This window comes from Biomphalaria glabrata, chromosome 16 (assembly GCF_947242115.1).
Source record: "Biomphalaria glabrata chromosome 16, xgBioGlab47.1, whole genome shotgun sequence".
Lineage (NCBI taxonomy): Eukaryota > Metazoa > Mollusca > Gastropoda > Planorbidae > Biomphalaria > Biomphalaria glabrata.
In genome coordinates this window covers 32,399,287-32,412,467 of record NC_074726.1, presented here as the reverse complement: position 1 = coordinate 32,412,467, position 13,181 = coordinate 32,399,287, and the positions used below count along the sequence as shown (strand labels likewise).

General features: G+C 35.3%; 1 pseudogene; it reads right to left on the bottom strand.

The window, feature by feature from the left end:
• LOC129923312 (Fanconi anemia group I protein-like) overlaps positions 1-7,733 on the bottom strand; it is a 30,688-nt pseudogene extending 22,955 nt beyond the window's left edge.
• Positions 7,734-13,181: the final 5,448 nt, after the last annotated feature.

The window sequence follows — 13,181 nt, the reverse complement described above, 5'->3', positions numbered from 1 at the left end:
ACTGATAGTACCATTCATTCAGAATGTGGTGACTGATAGTGACATGCAGATGGTGGTGACTGATAGTACCATTAATGCAGATGGTGGTGACTGACAACTCCATTCAAACAGATGGTGGTGACTTATAGCACCATTCATGCATATGGTGGTGACTGATAGTACCATTCATATAGTATTATTCATGGACATGGTGGTGACTGATATTACCATTCATTCAAATGGTGGTGACTGATAGTACCATTAATGCAGATGGTGGTGACTGACAACTCCATTCAAACAGATGGTGGTGACCTATAGCACCATTCATGCATATGGTGGTGACTGATAGTACCATTTATATAGATGGTGGTGACTGATAGTACCATTAATGCAGATGGTGGTGACTGACAATTCCATTCAAACAGATGGTGGTGACTGATAGTATCATTCATACAGATGGTGGTGACTGATATTACCATTCATTCAAATGGTGGTGACTGATAGTGACATGCAGATGGTGGTGACTGATAGTACCAATAATGCAGATGGTGGTGACTGACAACTCCATTCAAACAGATGGTGGTGACTTATAGCACCATTCATGCATATGGTGGTGACTGATAGTACCATTCATATAGTATTATTCATGCAGACGGTGGTGACTGATATTACCATTCATTTAAATGGTGGTGACTGATAGTACCATTAATGCAGATGGTGGTGACTGACAACTCCATTCAAACAGATGGTGGTGACCTATAGCACCATTCATGCATATGGTGGTGACTGATAGTACCATTCATATAGATGGTGGTGACTGATAGTACCATTCAAACAGATGGTGGTGACTGATAGTATCATTCATACAGATGGTGGTGACTGATATTACCATTCATTCAAATGGTGGTGACTGATAGTACCATTCATTCAGAATGTGGTGACTGATAGTGACATGCAGATGGTGGTGACTGATAGTACCATTAATGCAGATGGTGGTGACTGACAACTCCATTCAAACAAATGGTGGTGACCTATAGCACCATTCATGCATATGGTGGTGACTGATAGTACCATTCATATAGATGGTGGTGACTGATAGTACCATTAATGCATATGGTGGTGATTGACAACTCCATTCAAACAGATGGTGGTGACTTATAGCACCATTCATGCATATGGTGGTGACTGATAGTACCATTCATTGACAATGTGGTGACTGATAGTGACATGCAGATGGTGGTGACTAATAGTATCATAATGCAGATGGCTGTGACTGACAACTCCATTCAAACAGATGGTGGTGACTTATAGCACCCTTCATGCATATGGTGGTGACTGACAGTACCATTCTTAGCAATTATACATTAAACACTGAACCATACAGATGGTGGTGACTGATAGTACCATTCATACAGATGTTGTTGACTGATAGTATCAATTATACAGATGGTGGTGACTTAAATCACCATTCATATAGATGGTGGTGACTGATAGTGACATGCAGATGGTGGTGACTGATAGTACCAATAATGCAGATGGTGGTGACTGACAACTCCATTCAAACAGATGGTGGTGACTTATAGCACCATTCATGCATATGGTGGTGACTGATAGTACCATTCATATAGTATTATTCATGCAGACGGTGGTGACTGATATTACCATTCATTTAAATGGTGGTGACTGATAGTACCATTAATGCAGATGGTGGTGACTGACAACTCCATTCAAACAGATGGTGGTGACCTATAGCACCATTCATGCATATGGTGGTGACTGATAGTACCATTCATATAGATGGTGGTGACTGATAGTACCATTCAAACAGATGGTGGTGACTGATAGTATCATTCATACAGATGGTGGTGACTGATATTACCATTCATTCAAATGGTGGTGACTGATAGTACCATTCATTCAGAATGTGGTGACTGATAGTGACATGCAGATGGTGGTGACTGATAGTACCATTAATGCAGATGGTGGTGACTGACAACTCCATTCAAACAAATGGTGGTGACCTATAGCACCATTCATGCATATGGTGGTGACTGATAGTACCATTCATATAGATGGTGGTGACTGATAGTACCATTAATGCATATGGTGGTGATTGACAACTCCATTCAAACAGATGGTGGTGACTTATAGCACCATTCATGCATATGGTGGTGACTGATAGTACCATTCATTGACAATGTGGTGACTGATAGTGACATGCAGATGGTGGTGACTAATAGTATCATAATGCAGATGGCTGTGACTGACAACTCCATTCAAACAGATGGTGGTGACTTATAGCACCCTTCATGCATATGGTGGTGACTGACAGTACCATTCTTAGCAATTATACATTAAACACTGAACCATACAGATGGTGGTGACTGATAGTACCATTCATACAGATGTTGTTGACTGATAGTATCAATTATACAGATGGTGGTGACTTAAATCACCATTCATATAGATGGTGGTGACTAATAGTACCATTCACACAGATGGTGGTGACTAATAGTACCATTCACACAGATGGTGGTGACTTAAATCACCATTCATATAGATGGTGGAGACTAATAGTACCATTCACAAAGATGGTGGTGACTGAGCATGGAATGGGTTGCCTGAGCCAACCAAGAAAACCAATGACTTGTCAGAATTTAAGTCATTGGTTAACATGCATGACTAGATGCATGATGCATAGGATGTAATCATCATTTCTATATTTTATGTTTGGATTCATTAATTCATGTATTGTCATTGACAAGGAATATATGTTTAAAATTTCAACTTGATCCGTGAAAAGGAAATGGGAGACAGACACAGACGAAGTGAGCTAAGCTTTAAAAAAAGTCCTAAATTCTGTTAAAAGAATCCAAAGAAGCTAACAAATGAACTGTCTTTATTTCATGTCTAACTCTAGTCTTTGTTTTTATGATGATGTTATTGTCACTATAAAAAACCTAATACGCAAAACAAAATGAATCTTAACATTTTTTTTACAGGCCTAATTCCATATTGTAAAGTAGCAAATCCTAATAATGTTAATAATGTATAGCCTAAAAGTACTTAGAGTTGTTCTAGTGTGCACACACGTTTTAATAATTGTAATTTTTTAGTTAATTTAATGATATATTAATTCTAATTGTTCATCTTTCCTTTCAACTAACAAAGGAATTCCTAAAACACAAAGTTGTAAGATCTCATGTAGCATAAATTTCTTAAGATTAAATCAAAGTTTCAAGCCATAAGTTTTCTATAATGTTTATGGGCTAGCTGATCTAACCATTACAGGCTAGAAATATAGAATAGAAAATAGAAATATTTACTAATGCTTTGCAACCACAGGAAAAAAAAATTATACAAGTTGAGGACAATAAATATTTTTTGACCTAAAGTTAGCTTTCTTGGGCTATTTTAAAAACTAATTTGAAGTATACAATTAAAAAATTACTTAATGTTTACTTCCTTTTTAGAGCTCTATGTCAAGCAAGCAACTTACAATTACTGGTTAATTGAAAACTTATGAATGGGTTAATTAGAACTAGCTGCAGTGTGTTAAGGTGCTTAGTTCTATTAACTTCTAAACGGTGAAGATCACACTTGATAAAGCAATTCCAGTATTATATTAATGATAGATTGTAGAATATTAACATTCTGAAATGAAGCTTCCCAATCAAACTGTATAAAGGCAGATTAAATAAATACAATTTATATCTAGTCATACACAAAATACATTGAAGTGACAGTAATAAAGTCTAAACTATACAAAAGATTAGATACAGAAAACAGCAAGGCTCTTAAAAATGGTACCTCAATTCCTGTATAATAGAACACAGTAAACCAAGTGGACCAGTGGACCACTGAATAGGCACTTTGAATGATATTAAGGCCTGTTTAAGTTTTTAATATTTTTTGTAAAAGGAGTCCTTTTACCTTTTTAAAGATCTTTTTATAAAATGTACAGTGTATACTAGCCTTATACACATTTTTGATAATGATAGAATGGATTATATGATATAATATATGGCCTAAATTCAAAATATTAGGTGCATATAAGGACTGTAGTGCATCCTACAGCAAGGTGCAGGGCATAGTAGGCCTATTATTTTCGGTATTGTACTGTACTACAGTTCAGTGACTGTACTGTTAATAAAGTACAATACATTTTAATCAAACATTTAGAAAAAAATCTAGTCTTGATAAAAAAAAAAAAGCAATTACTTTTGTGATTTAATAACTCATATCTACGGTCTTATAACAAAAGAAGGTTAATAAAAGAAAAGAGAATGACGATTTTTTAATATTTTTTTTGCGGTATAGTTTTAGCAGAAACCCGATGCAACATTTGTAATGAAGTTCTCTCTGCCATATGTATTGAGGTCGAACAAACATCCGAACTTTGCCGATTATGACATACAGTGGTTTAGTTTAGATGGTTTAGACTCATATGGCAAGTACCATAATTGAAACATATCAGCCTATGAATCTTCTTGTTTGGTAGCTGTCAGAATCGCCAGAGTTCTGAAACCTCACACCACTACCAAGCAGTTATTGTCAGTGGCTAAAGATATGATTGGAGTCAAATTTATTAATAAATTTAGTGTAATTTGCATAAATAATGACACTATTTACAGGAGATTAGTTGACATGTCTTCTGATATTAAGGAAATGATATCTGCTTCTTTTACAATATTTAGCATCCAGCTTGATGAATCCACAGGCGTTGTAAATTGTTCACAATTACTAGTTCCGGTAAGATATACCAGTATACACAAAGGAGATTTTCAAAGATTAGTTTCAATGCAAAACTCTATAAACGACCTCTACAGCGCCTGATGTAATTGACAAAGTTGGTTAAATTTGAAAAAGCAAAAGACTTCTTGGAAAAATAATTGTGGCATCTGAACAGATGGTGCTCTAAGTATGCTTGGATGTCGGTCTAGAGGTTCTATCTTTGGTATAGAATGAGTCCTCATAAGAATTCATCCTAATTCATTGTATGATTTATCGACATATATTAGCAATGTCAATAGCAATGCATCTAGCAATGCATCTAAATATTTCTCTTCAATGTCAATTACAAAATTCTGGATCAATTGTTTGCAGTCATATCTTCACAACATAAATAACATATATACACACACACATATATATATATCTTTAAATACAAACTATAAATTCTAAGCTTTTACTTTAATTACTAAAACATGTATGTTTGAACATTTCATTTTTTTATATATAATATTCACATAGATAGGCCTACCTACTACTACTATAGTCTATATTACTATATTAGTATAAATCAAACTTTGTAGCACCTATGTTAAAAGTTAACTCTATTTTAAATAAAAGATCTAATAGATCTATAAATATTTATTGGCTGACAGAGTAGTCAGTAGATCTTATCAAATATAGAGCTAATTAACTGGATCTTCTAACTCTTTGAGTACTTAGACTGATTTTTATACTAGAACTAGATAATCAAGAATGTCTAGATCTAATCAAGATGTCATTTTAATTCTATAATAGTAAAAGAGTAGATCCTTCAATTTACACCTATCTATATCTAGGTCTAATAAACAAACTAGATCTAGAATCTAGTAAGTATTAAGTATTAGAGATCTAGAATACTCACAATAGTCTCTGAGTCTAAGTCTAGACTTTAACTTGTCTAGGAATAGAGTTTATAGAGTGTCACTAGAGTACTGCTAGAGCTACTAGTTAACTAGATATTATATTTTCTCTAGATTTAGTTAGGTCTAGCGGCAGTCTAGCCTAAACCTAAATCCAAATTACTCTAGATTTAGTTCTAGATCTAGATCTTGAAATTTGATCTAGACACTAATTTAGTAATGATAGAAGACTAGCCCTAGCTAGAATCATCTACTTGATCTAGAGTAGATAGGTACTTTGACATCCCTACTCCACTGACCTATAAACTGCTAGACTAGCTGCTATATAGTTTTGAAACACCATGGCTAGACTTCCAAAACCATGGTGTTAGTTGATTGATTGTTGTTTTACATTTGCTTCATGTTTTAAGAACCCTCATGCTAATCTTAAAGGAGGATTCCTAAGCTATTCAATGATACCACATTGTCAACAAATGAAAGTCGTATTTATTTAGAAAATTTACAGTAAAGTCATAGGTAAGAATGATTTTGCATTTAATATAATTTTTAAGCAAGCTTGGAATTTTTTTATTGAATTTAGACCTAGATTTATGCTTAAAGTTTGTTATTTCATTATTTTTTAATGAAATTTTGTCCTCCAAAATTAAAAAAACTTCCCCCAACATGCTATAAATGATGCCAAATTAGGCTATTTTTCGAAATGGGTACGTGGAAAAATTATAACTACCATAACAATCTATGACTATAGTATCACAATCAATATTTTTATTACAGAGTAGTGTTAGAAATATTTTTTTTCTATATTTAGGTACACAAAATATAAAAGGAAATCAGCTAATTAAGGCAAGTTTGGGTCCATCCTGACGATGTTAAATGAAGTCACTCCATGATGCAGCGACATGTGGCGCCAGACATTAGTAATTCTTGTGGATAATATGAAGTATAAATGATTTATGCATTGTTTAACAGCTTATCTTTGATCAACCTAGTGGAGAGAATGCTATCAAGGTGTTATTTTACATTATATTTATAAATATTATAAAGCTGAGGAATTTTCTACCAAACGGCATTCTAGAAAAAGGATCGAAGTCAATTTTCAAACTATTGGATTAGCTGTGAATGAATGTTAGCTACATGTGAGATGAAACATTCAAATTCAAAATCATATAATGGGGTAGCTGTGTTCCAAATTTCAAGCTTTTATCTATTATGGTTATAAAGTTATGATGAGATAAAGACAAAAATTCATTTTTTCGATCACAGCTTTTTGGACATTTTCTATAGTCCATTTTTCTACACATAAAACGGCATAACTTTGCTCCTATATAACATAGAAAGATAAATGTGGTATCATTGTAACCCTCTCAGCAAGCTCTACATAACTAAATAGCTTCTGTTCATATATATTTATTTTGAATTTTTTGTCAAAGTACCTAGAGTAGAGTCTTGCATTTTTTAAAATACGTTTTTTATAATTAGATCTAAAATCTAGATTTAATTAGATCTAGACTTTAAAAGTAGAATATTATTTATTTTTTTTAGATCTATATCTGATAAAAGATTATAATAGATAATCTACTTTTGATCTACGCTGCTTCTGCCCAGGGACTAGTCACTAGAGTGACTAGACTCTAGTAACTCTACTAGTTAGTAGTGACTAGATCTACCTAGTCGGCTAGTGGTTGATTGTAACTACTGTAAGATTCTAACTAAATATTCAAATTATCTAGATCTTATAGTTAATAATCATTGACATCGATCTATCATTATCATCTACTGAGATGATCTAGACTAGACTTAGACTATATAATAATATATACTAAATATAGATCTAACTATCATCATCATGATTATTCATACGACGATGATACGGTTATTACGGTAATTTCGCATTTTCATTTTCGGATAAATACGTTCAACTTCTAAAATCATTTTAAAATGTGGAAATAGATCTAGATTTAGCCTCTAGGTCTGGTTTCCTGGTTTCAATTTTTATGCCGGCAGATCAAACTTATTAGAATTAGATCTTACTAAATTAGGCGTCTCAGGCCGGGGCCTTACTGATTTGTTTCTAAATTTTGTTTACGTTTTTGATAAAAAGCGAAAGTTCGGAAAAAAAGCGCATGCGCCGTAACTTAAGAATTGTAACTTCCTGTCTTTCTTTGAATTCGACTTATTAAGTTTTAGTTTGAAAGATCAAAACGTGAATGTGAAAAAAAAAAAAAAAAAAAGTCCTATACCAAGCCGGCAATCAGTCGTACTGGCATTTGCCGGCAAGCTTTTTTTTTTTTACTTCGATTTTGCCGGCATGCCGGATAGCTGGCGATCTTGCATCCATGACAAATTTTTTTGTTATGGTTGGGGGTCGCCTCCTAGTGAAAAGTTGTGTTAGGGGGTCGTGGAGCTAAAAAGGTTAAGAACCGCTGATCTAGAGTGAGAATATAGACTATATCTACTTCTGATAACTTAAACTCACTAAACCTGTAGCATAAAAATAAATGACAAACCTAGATCTAGTCAATTAATTGTTTCTTCTACAATAATAAGGCTTCTCTTCGAGTCCGAAGATTAACGAGGAATGCATATTTCCCGTGGCTATAATACGCATTTATTGTCAGCATAATCTAGACTACTATCTGACCTAGGTCAATATAAAGAATGACGAGCGCTATAAAACAAGTAGATCTAGATTTCCCCGGTTATGCTATTCTGCCTCAAAGTGGCACAATGGGTGGAAGGAAGTAATTAGGCTAAATGAATAGCAAAACAAAACTCCTGTGGGAGTGTCCAACGGAATGAGAGAGCTTTCCCATTGCACGGTTCGGAGTTTAAAGTTTCCACGTCCCTGTCGATAATCCATGTGCCGTTCCTCAAGGGACCGTTACAATAATGGCGAGTCCTGCACGGTTAGCTTGGTAAAACATAGGGAAATGGCGGGGTGTTTCCGGTTTGCTCGGCCTTCGGCCATGTATTCTAGTCCATGCGATCGGAAACAGCAATGTCTTACATAAGCATTGACTTGGACCTCTTTCAGACAGAACGGTTTGTTCAAGCAGGCTTCGGCTCAACTCTTTTGACAATCACAAGGATCTAGATTTTATTTTCTATACCCACACCATTTGGACACGCAAGTCAAATTGAATAAAGTTTTCGCCGCTCTTTGTAGATCTATCAAGATCTGTCAATGATGTCACAATTAAAATTCTACATTGTAAAATCATAGATTGTTTCTTGATTAAATTTGAATTAAGCTATAGGCCTTTAAAAAAAACTCGTCTTTTTATATTTTTTTATCAATTTATCATGTTCCGTCAACATAACATTATGAAAGAAATTTTGAGAAATATTGAAATGAGCAGAGTAGTTAAGTAATCCTATCAGACCTTGTGGTCTATTTTGGGCTAATGTTGAAAAGGTTATATGTTTCTATGGCCGACGGTTAACTAGCATGTCATGTGGCCAGCACAACGATCAAGTTCTGCCATGTTACACGCCACATGTAATGCCCTCGAGGGGACAACTCTAGAATAGTTCTGCCATGTTACACGCTACATGTCATGGCCTCGAGGGGACACCTCTAGAATAGTTCTGCCATGTTACACGCTACATGTAATGCCCTCGAGGGGACAACTCCAGAATAGTTCTGCCATGTTACACGCTACATGTAATGCCCTTGAGGGGACAACTCCAGAATAGTTCTGCCATGTTACACGCTACATGTAATGCCCTCGAGGGGACAACTCTAGAATAGTTCTGCCATGTTACACGCTACATGTAATGCCCTCGAGGGGACACCTCTAGAATAGTTCTGCCATGTTACACGCTACATGTAATGCCCTCGAGGGGACAACTCTAGAATAGTTCTGCCATGTTACACGCTACATGTAATGCCATCGAGGGGACACCTCTAGAATAGTTCTGCCATGTTACACGCTACATATAATGCCCTCGAGGTGACACCTCTAGAATAGTTCTGCCATGTTACACGCTACATGTAATGTTCTCGAGGGGACACCTCTAGAATAGTTCTGCCATGTTACACGCTACATGTAATGCCCTCGAGGGGACAACTCTAGAATGTTCTGCCATGTTACACGCTTCATGTAATGCACTCGAGGGGACAACTCTAGAATAGTTCTGCCATGTTACACGCTACATGTAATGCCCTCGAGGGGACACCTCTAGAATAGTTCTGCCATGTTACACGCTACATGTAATGCCCTCGAGGGGACAACTCTAGAATATTCTGCCATGTTACACGCTTCATGTAATGCCCTCGAGGGAACACCTCTAGAATAGTTCTGCCATGTTACACGCTACATGTAATGCCCTCGAGGGGACAACTCTAGAATAGTTCTGCCATGTTACACGCTATATGTAATGCCCTCGAGGGAACACCTCTAGAATAGTTCTGCCATGTTACACGCTACATGTAATGCCCTCGAGGGGACACCTCTAGAATAGTTCTGCCATGTTACACGCTACATGCTATGCCCTCGAGGGGACACCTCTAGAATAGTTCTGCCATGTTACACGCTACATGTAATGCCCTCGAGGGGACACCTCTAGAATAGTTCTGCCATGTTACACGCTACATGCTATGCCCTCGAGGGGACAACTCTAGAATAGTTCTGCCATGTTACACGCTACAAACGGTTCGAGATGTGTAAAGAGAAGACAAATCGTAACAGTGCAAGTGTTATTTCACAACGAGGATGTCTACATACATACATAGCTATTGCAGGTGAACAAAATCAATGGGCAAACTGCCTTTACGTTTTCCTACTTAAGTCAGGTACCCATTTTGAGATGGCTGGACTCAGGGGCGTCCTAAAAATAAAAAAAATTCAAATAGTCTTTCATTCTTTTCTGGTATTTGAACCTGGGACCTCGATTCGAAAGTCAAGCCCATGACCGTTTGGCCGTCACATCCTCCCCTCCCCTCTTCCAAAGAGCAGAGTAATATGTTTCAAGAGTTGATATTTCGCTTTCAAAACTTAATATAATTAAAAGAGGCCAATGCGAGATGCGAATGTTACATTTTAGCAGGTCTATATTCTATTTCTTGGTCTACAATTCTAGAACAATTAGAAATCTACTTGATTAGTAGTAGGTGGGACTTAACTATTGTAGCCTAATATGGTGGTCTAAAGTAAAAAAAAATAAAAATAAAGTTCCCTTTTAGATCTTGCAATCTATTGAGCAGATGATGTAAAGGTAATCTGTTTCTCTGGCCCATGGTTAACAATAAGGGTATCATGTGGGCAGCACAACAACCAACTGAAATGACTTTTCCCCAACTATTGTCAGGTACTTCTATAAGAATTGGGCGGAATCAGGCTAAATAGTAGTAAAGCATTCAAACTTTATTATAGCGGTAAAATATTTCCACTTTATAATAGCAAGTGCTTGAATACTTTATATTATGTCTTTGGCAGCATACACATAGCTTCAGAAAGAATGGTCAATTTCAATTGGAGAAACAGAGGAGGGATTTTTAATTCAATATTTATAGTCAATATTTTATAACTATTTAATCTACTGTGCACCTTTTATATATCTTATCTTATATAATACAGACGTTAGTTCAAAAAAGAAGATGATTACGTCCTACGCGTCATGCATTTAGTCATGCATATATTAGTAGAATATGTAACTAAACATGAACAGAATTAACTACAACATTAAATTGTCTGCTTGTATGTTTATATATTCAATAATAGCTGTAAATAGAAAATTGTTAAGTATTTAAAGACCAGTAGTTCTTCAGTTACAAAAAATATTCCTTACATATTTAGTTTAAAATTTGTGCTCTGTGTATTATTGCTTCTTAAGTTTTTACCATTTACCTGCACCTGTACCAACTGTATTTGGTTATACTATTATTTATATGAATGTAGAATGACTTATTTAAAGAATCACGACACATAACCTATGATAAAAGCAGCACTAAGCTACCAAGGTTATTGAGAGAAGAGTAAAAAAGTAAAGTTCTCCTTTCAGACCTTGCAATCTATAGGACAGATGACCTTTATATCATATATGTGGCCTATATATGTGGCCCACGGTTAACAAGGGTGTCATGTGGCCCACGGTTAACAAGGGTGTCATGTGGCCAGCACTATGACTAATCGCCTTTACTTTCACCAACTAATGTCAGGTACCCATTAGAGTTGGGTGGACTCAAGAGGTGTCCAAAGATACTGAAATAAAAAATCACAGAGAAGAAAATATGAAGAAATATAGACATGTCCCTTGTAGAACTCAAACCACTAAACTGACACGGCACCATTGTCTCGCCGTGGCCAGGTATCATTCTAACACTCTCTGTCCCGCACTCCAAAAAAAAAAGCATTTGCATACAGATAACTTTTTTGAAGTGCTAGTAATTAGATTAATGACACAAATGAGCTACCTTAGTGCTGCTATCATTATATGTTACAGTGTTACAGGTTATGTTTATTTATAATTTGTTTTAGCACTCAAAGCTTCAATGTTCATTAATGTTTTGCGAGAACCGTGATCACATTTAGACGACCACAGTAGATGTTGAGATGAGATCTGTATACTACTAAATTGTTCGTCCAGTTTTGTTGTTAATCATTTTGACTAAGTCTACACTAGAAACTCTCTAGACTTAAAGACACATAGTGCAAGGAAATGGAACACAAAATGCATGCACACAGTTAAAATAACAACATAAACAGAAGAAGACATAAACCAGACTTGTCGATTTTTTAAATTTTAAAACTCAAAGTAAAAATAAAAGACTTAAGTATATAGGTAAGTGTTACTGAACTGTTCTAGGACTAAATATTAACCCATTTATGCCAAAGGTTGCAATGTGTTGAGTATTTTTCTGCATGAAATTCACATATGTTTTGTAGAAAAAAATTTAAGAAACATGAATTGGAAGAGAACAAAAAAGCTGTATCCTCTTCCATTTTTGAGTTATGAGTTGCTCCAAAATTAGAACTCTAAGCAATTCACTACAACAATAAATAAAAGTATTACCTGCTGCTGAGTGTGATTTCACAAATAAGGTAACATATTATTCATAACAAAATGTTTTGTTTTTATAACATTGCACACACTGTGCTTTTCCTGTTTGACATTCATGTTATCATAACATGATTCATTGTTGTGCTGTTGAGAATGTCTTTCTTTTCCGCCTAGGTCAGAAGGCTGGCCATGGTTCTTTAAACAATAACATGCAATAAGTCACCAACTGCAGAAGATCCACAAGCTTTTTATAATGTGTTTTATGTAAATGCCATTTATTTTGAGAAACAAGTTCAAAACATAACAATGAAGAACTTGATTATCATTTCCAAGGAATGATGCCTAATATTTTCATCAATGTTTTTATCAGCTCTGTCTACATCTCCAATGAAATGCTTTTAGACTCTAATAATGTTTAGCTGCTGTACTTGGATTTTCTTTTTTAGTTTTTTTTTTTTTTAAATCATTGATAGAACACTGGGGATAAACAACACCTTCATGGACAACACTTATCATAGCATCTGCAAACAATGTTGCCCTTGCCATCAATTAGATTTTATAATTAAT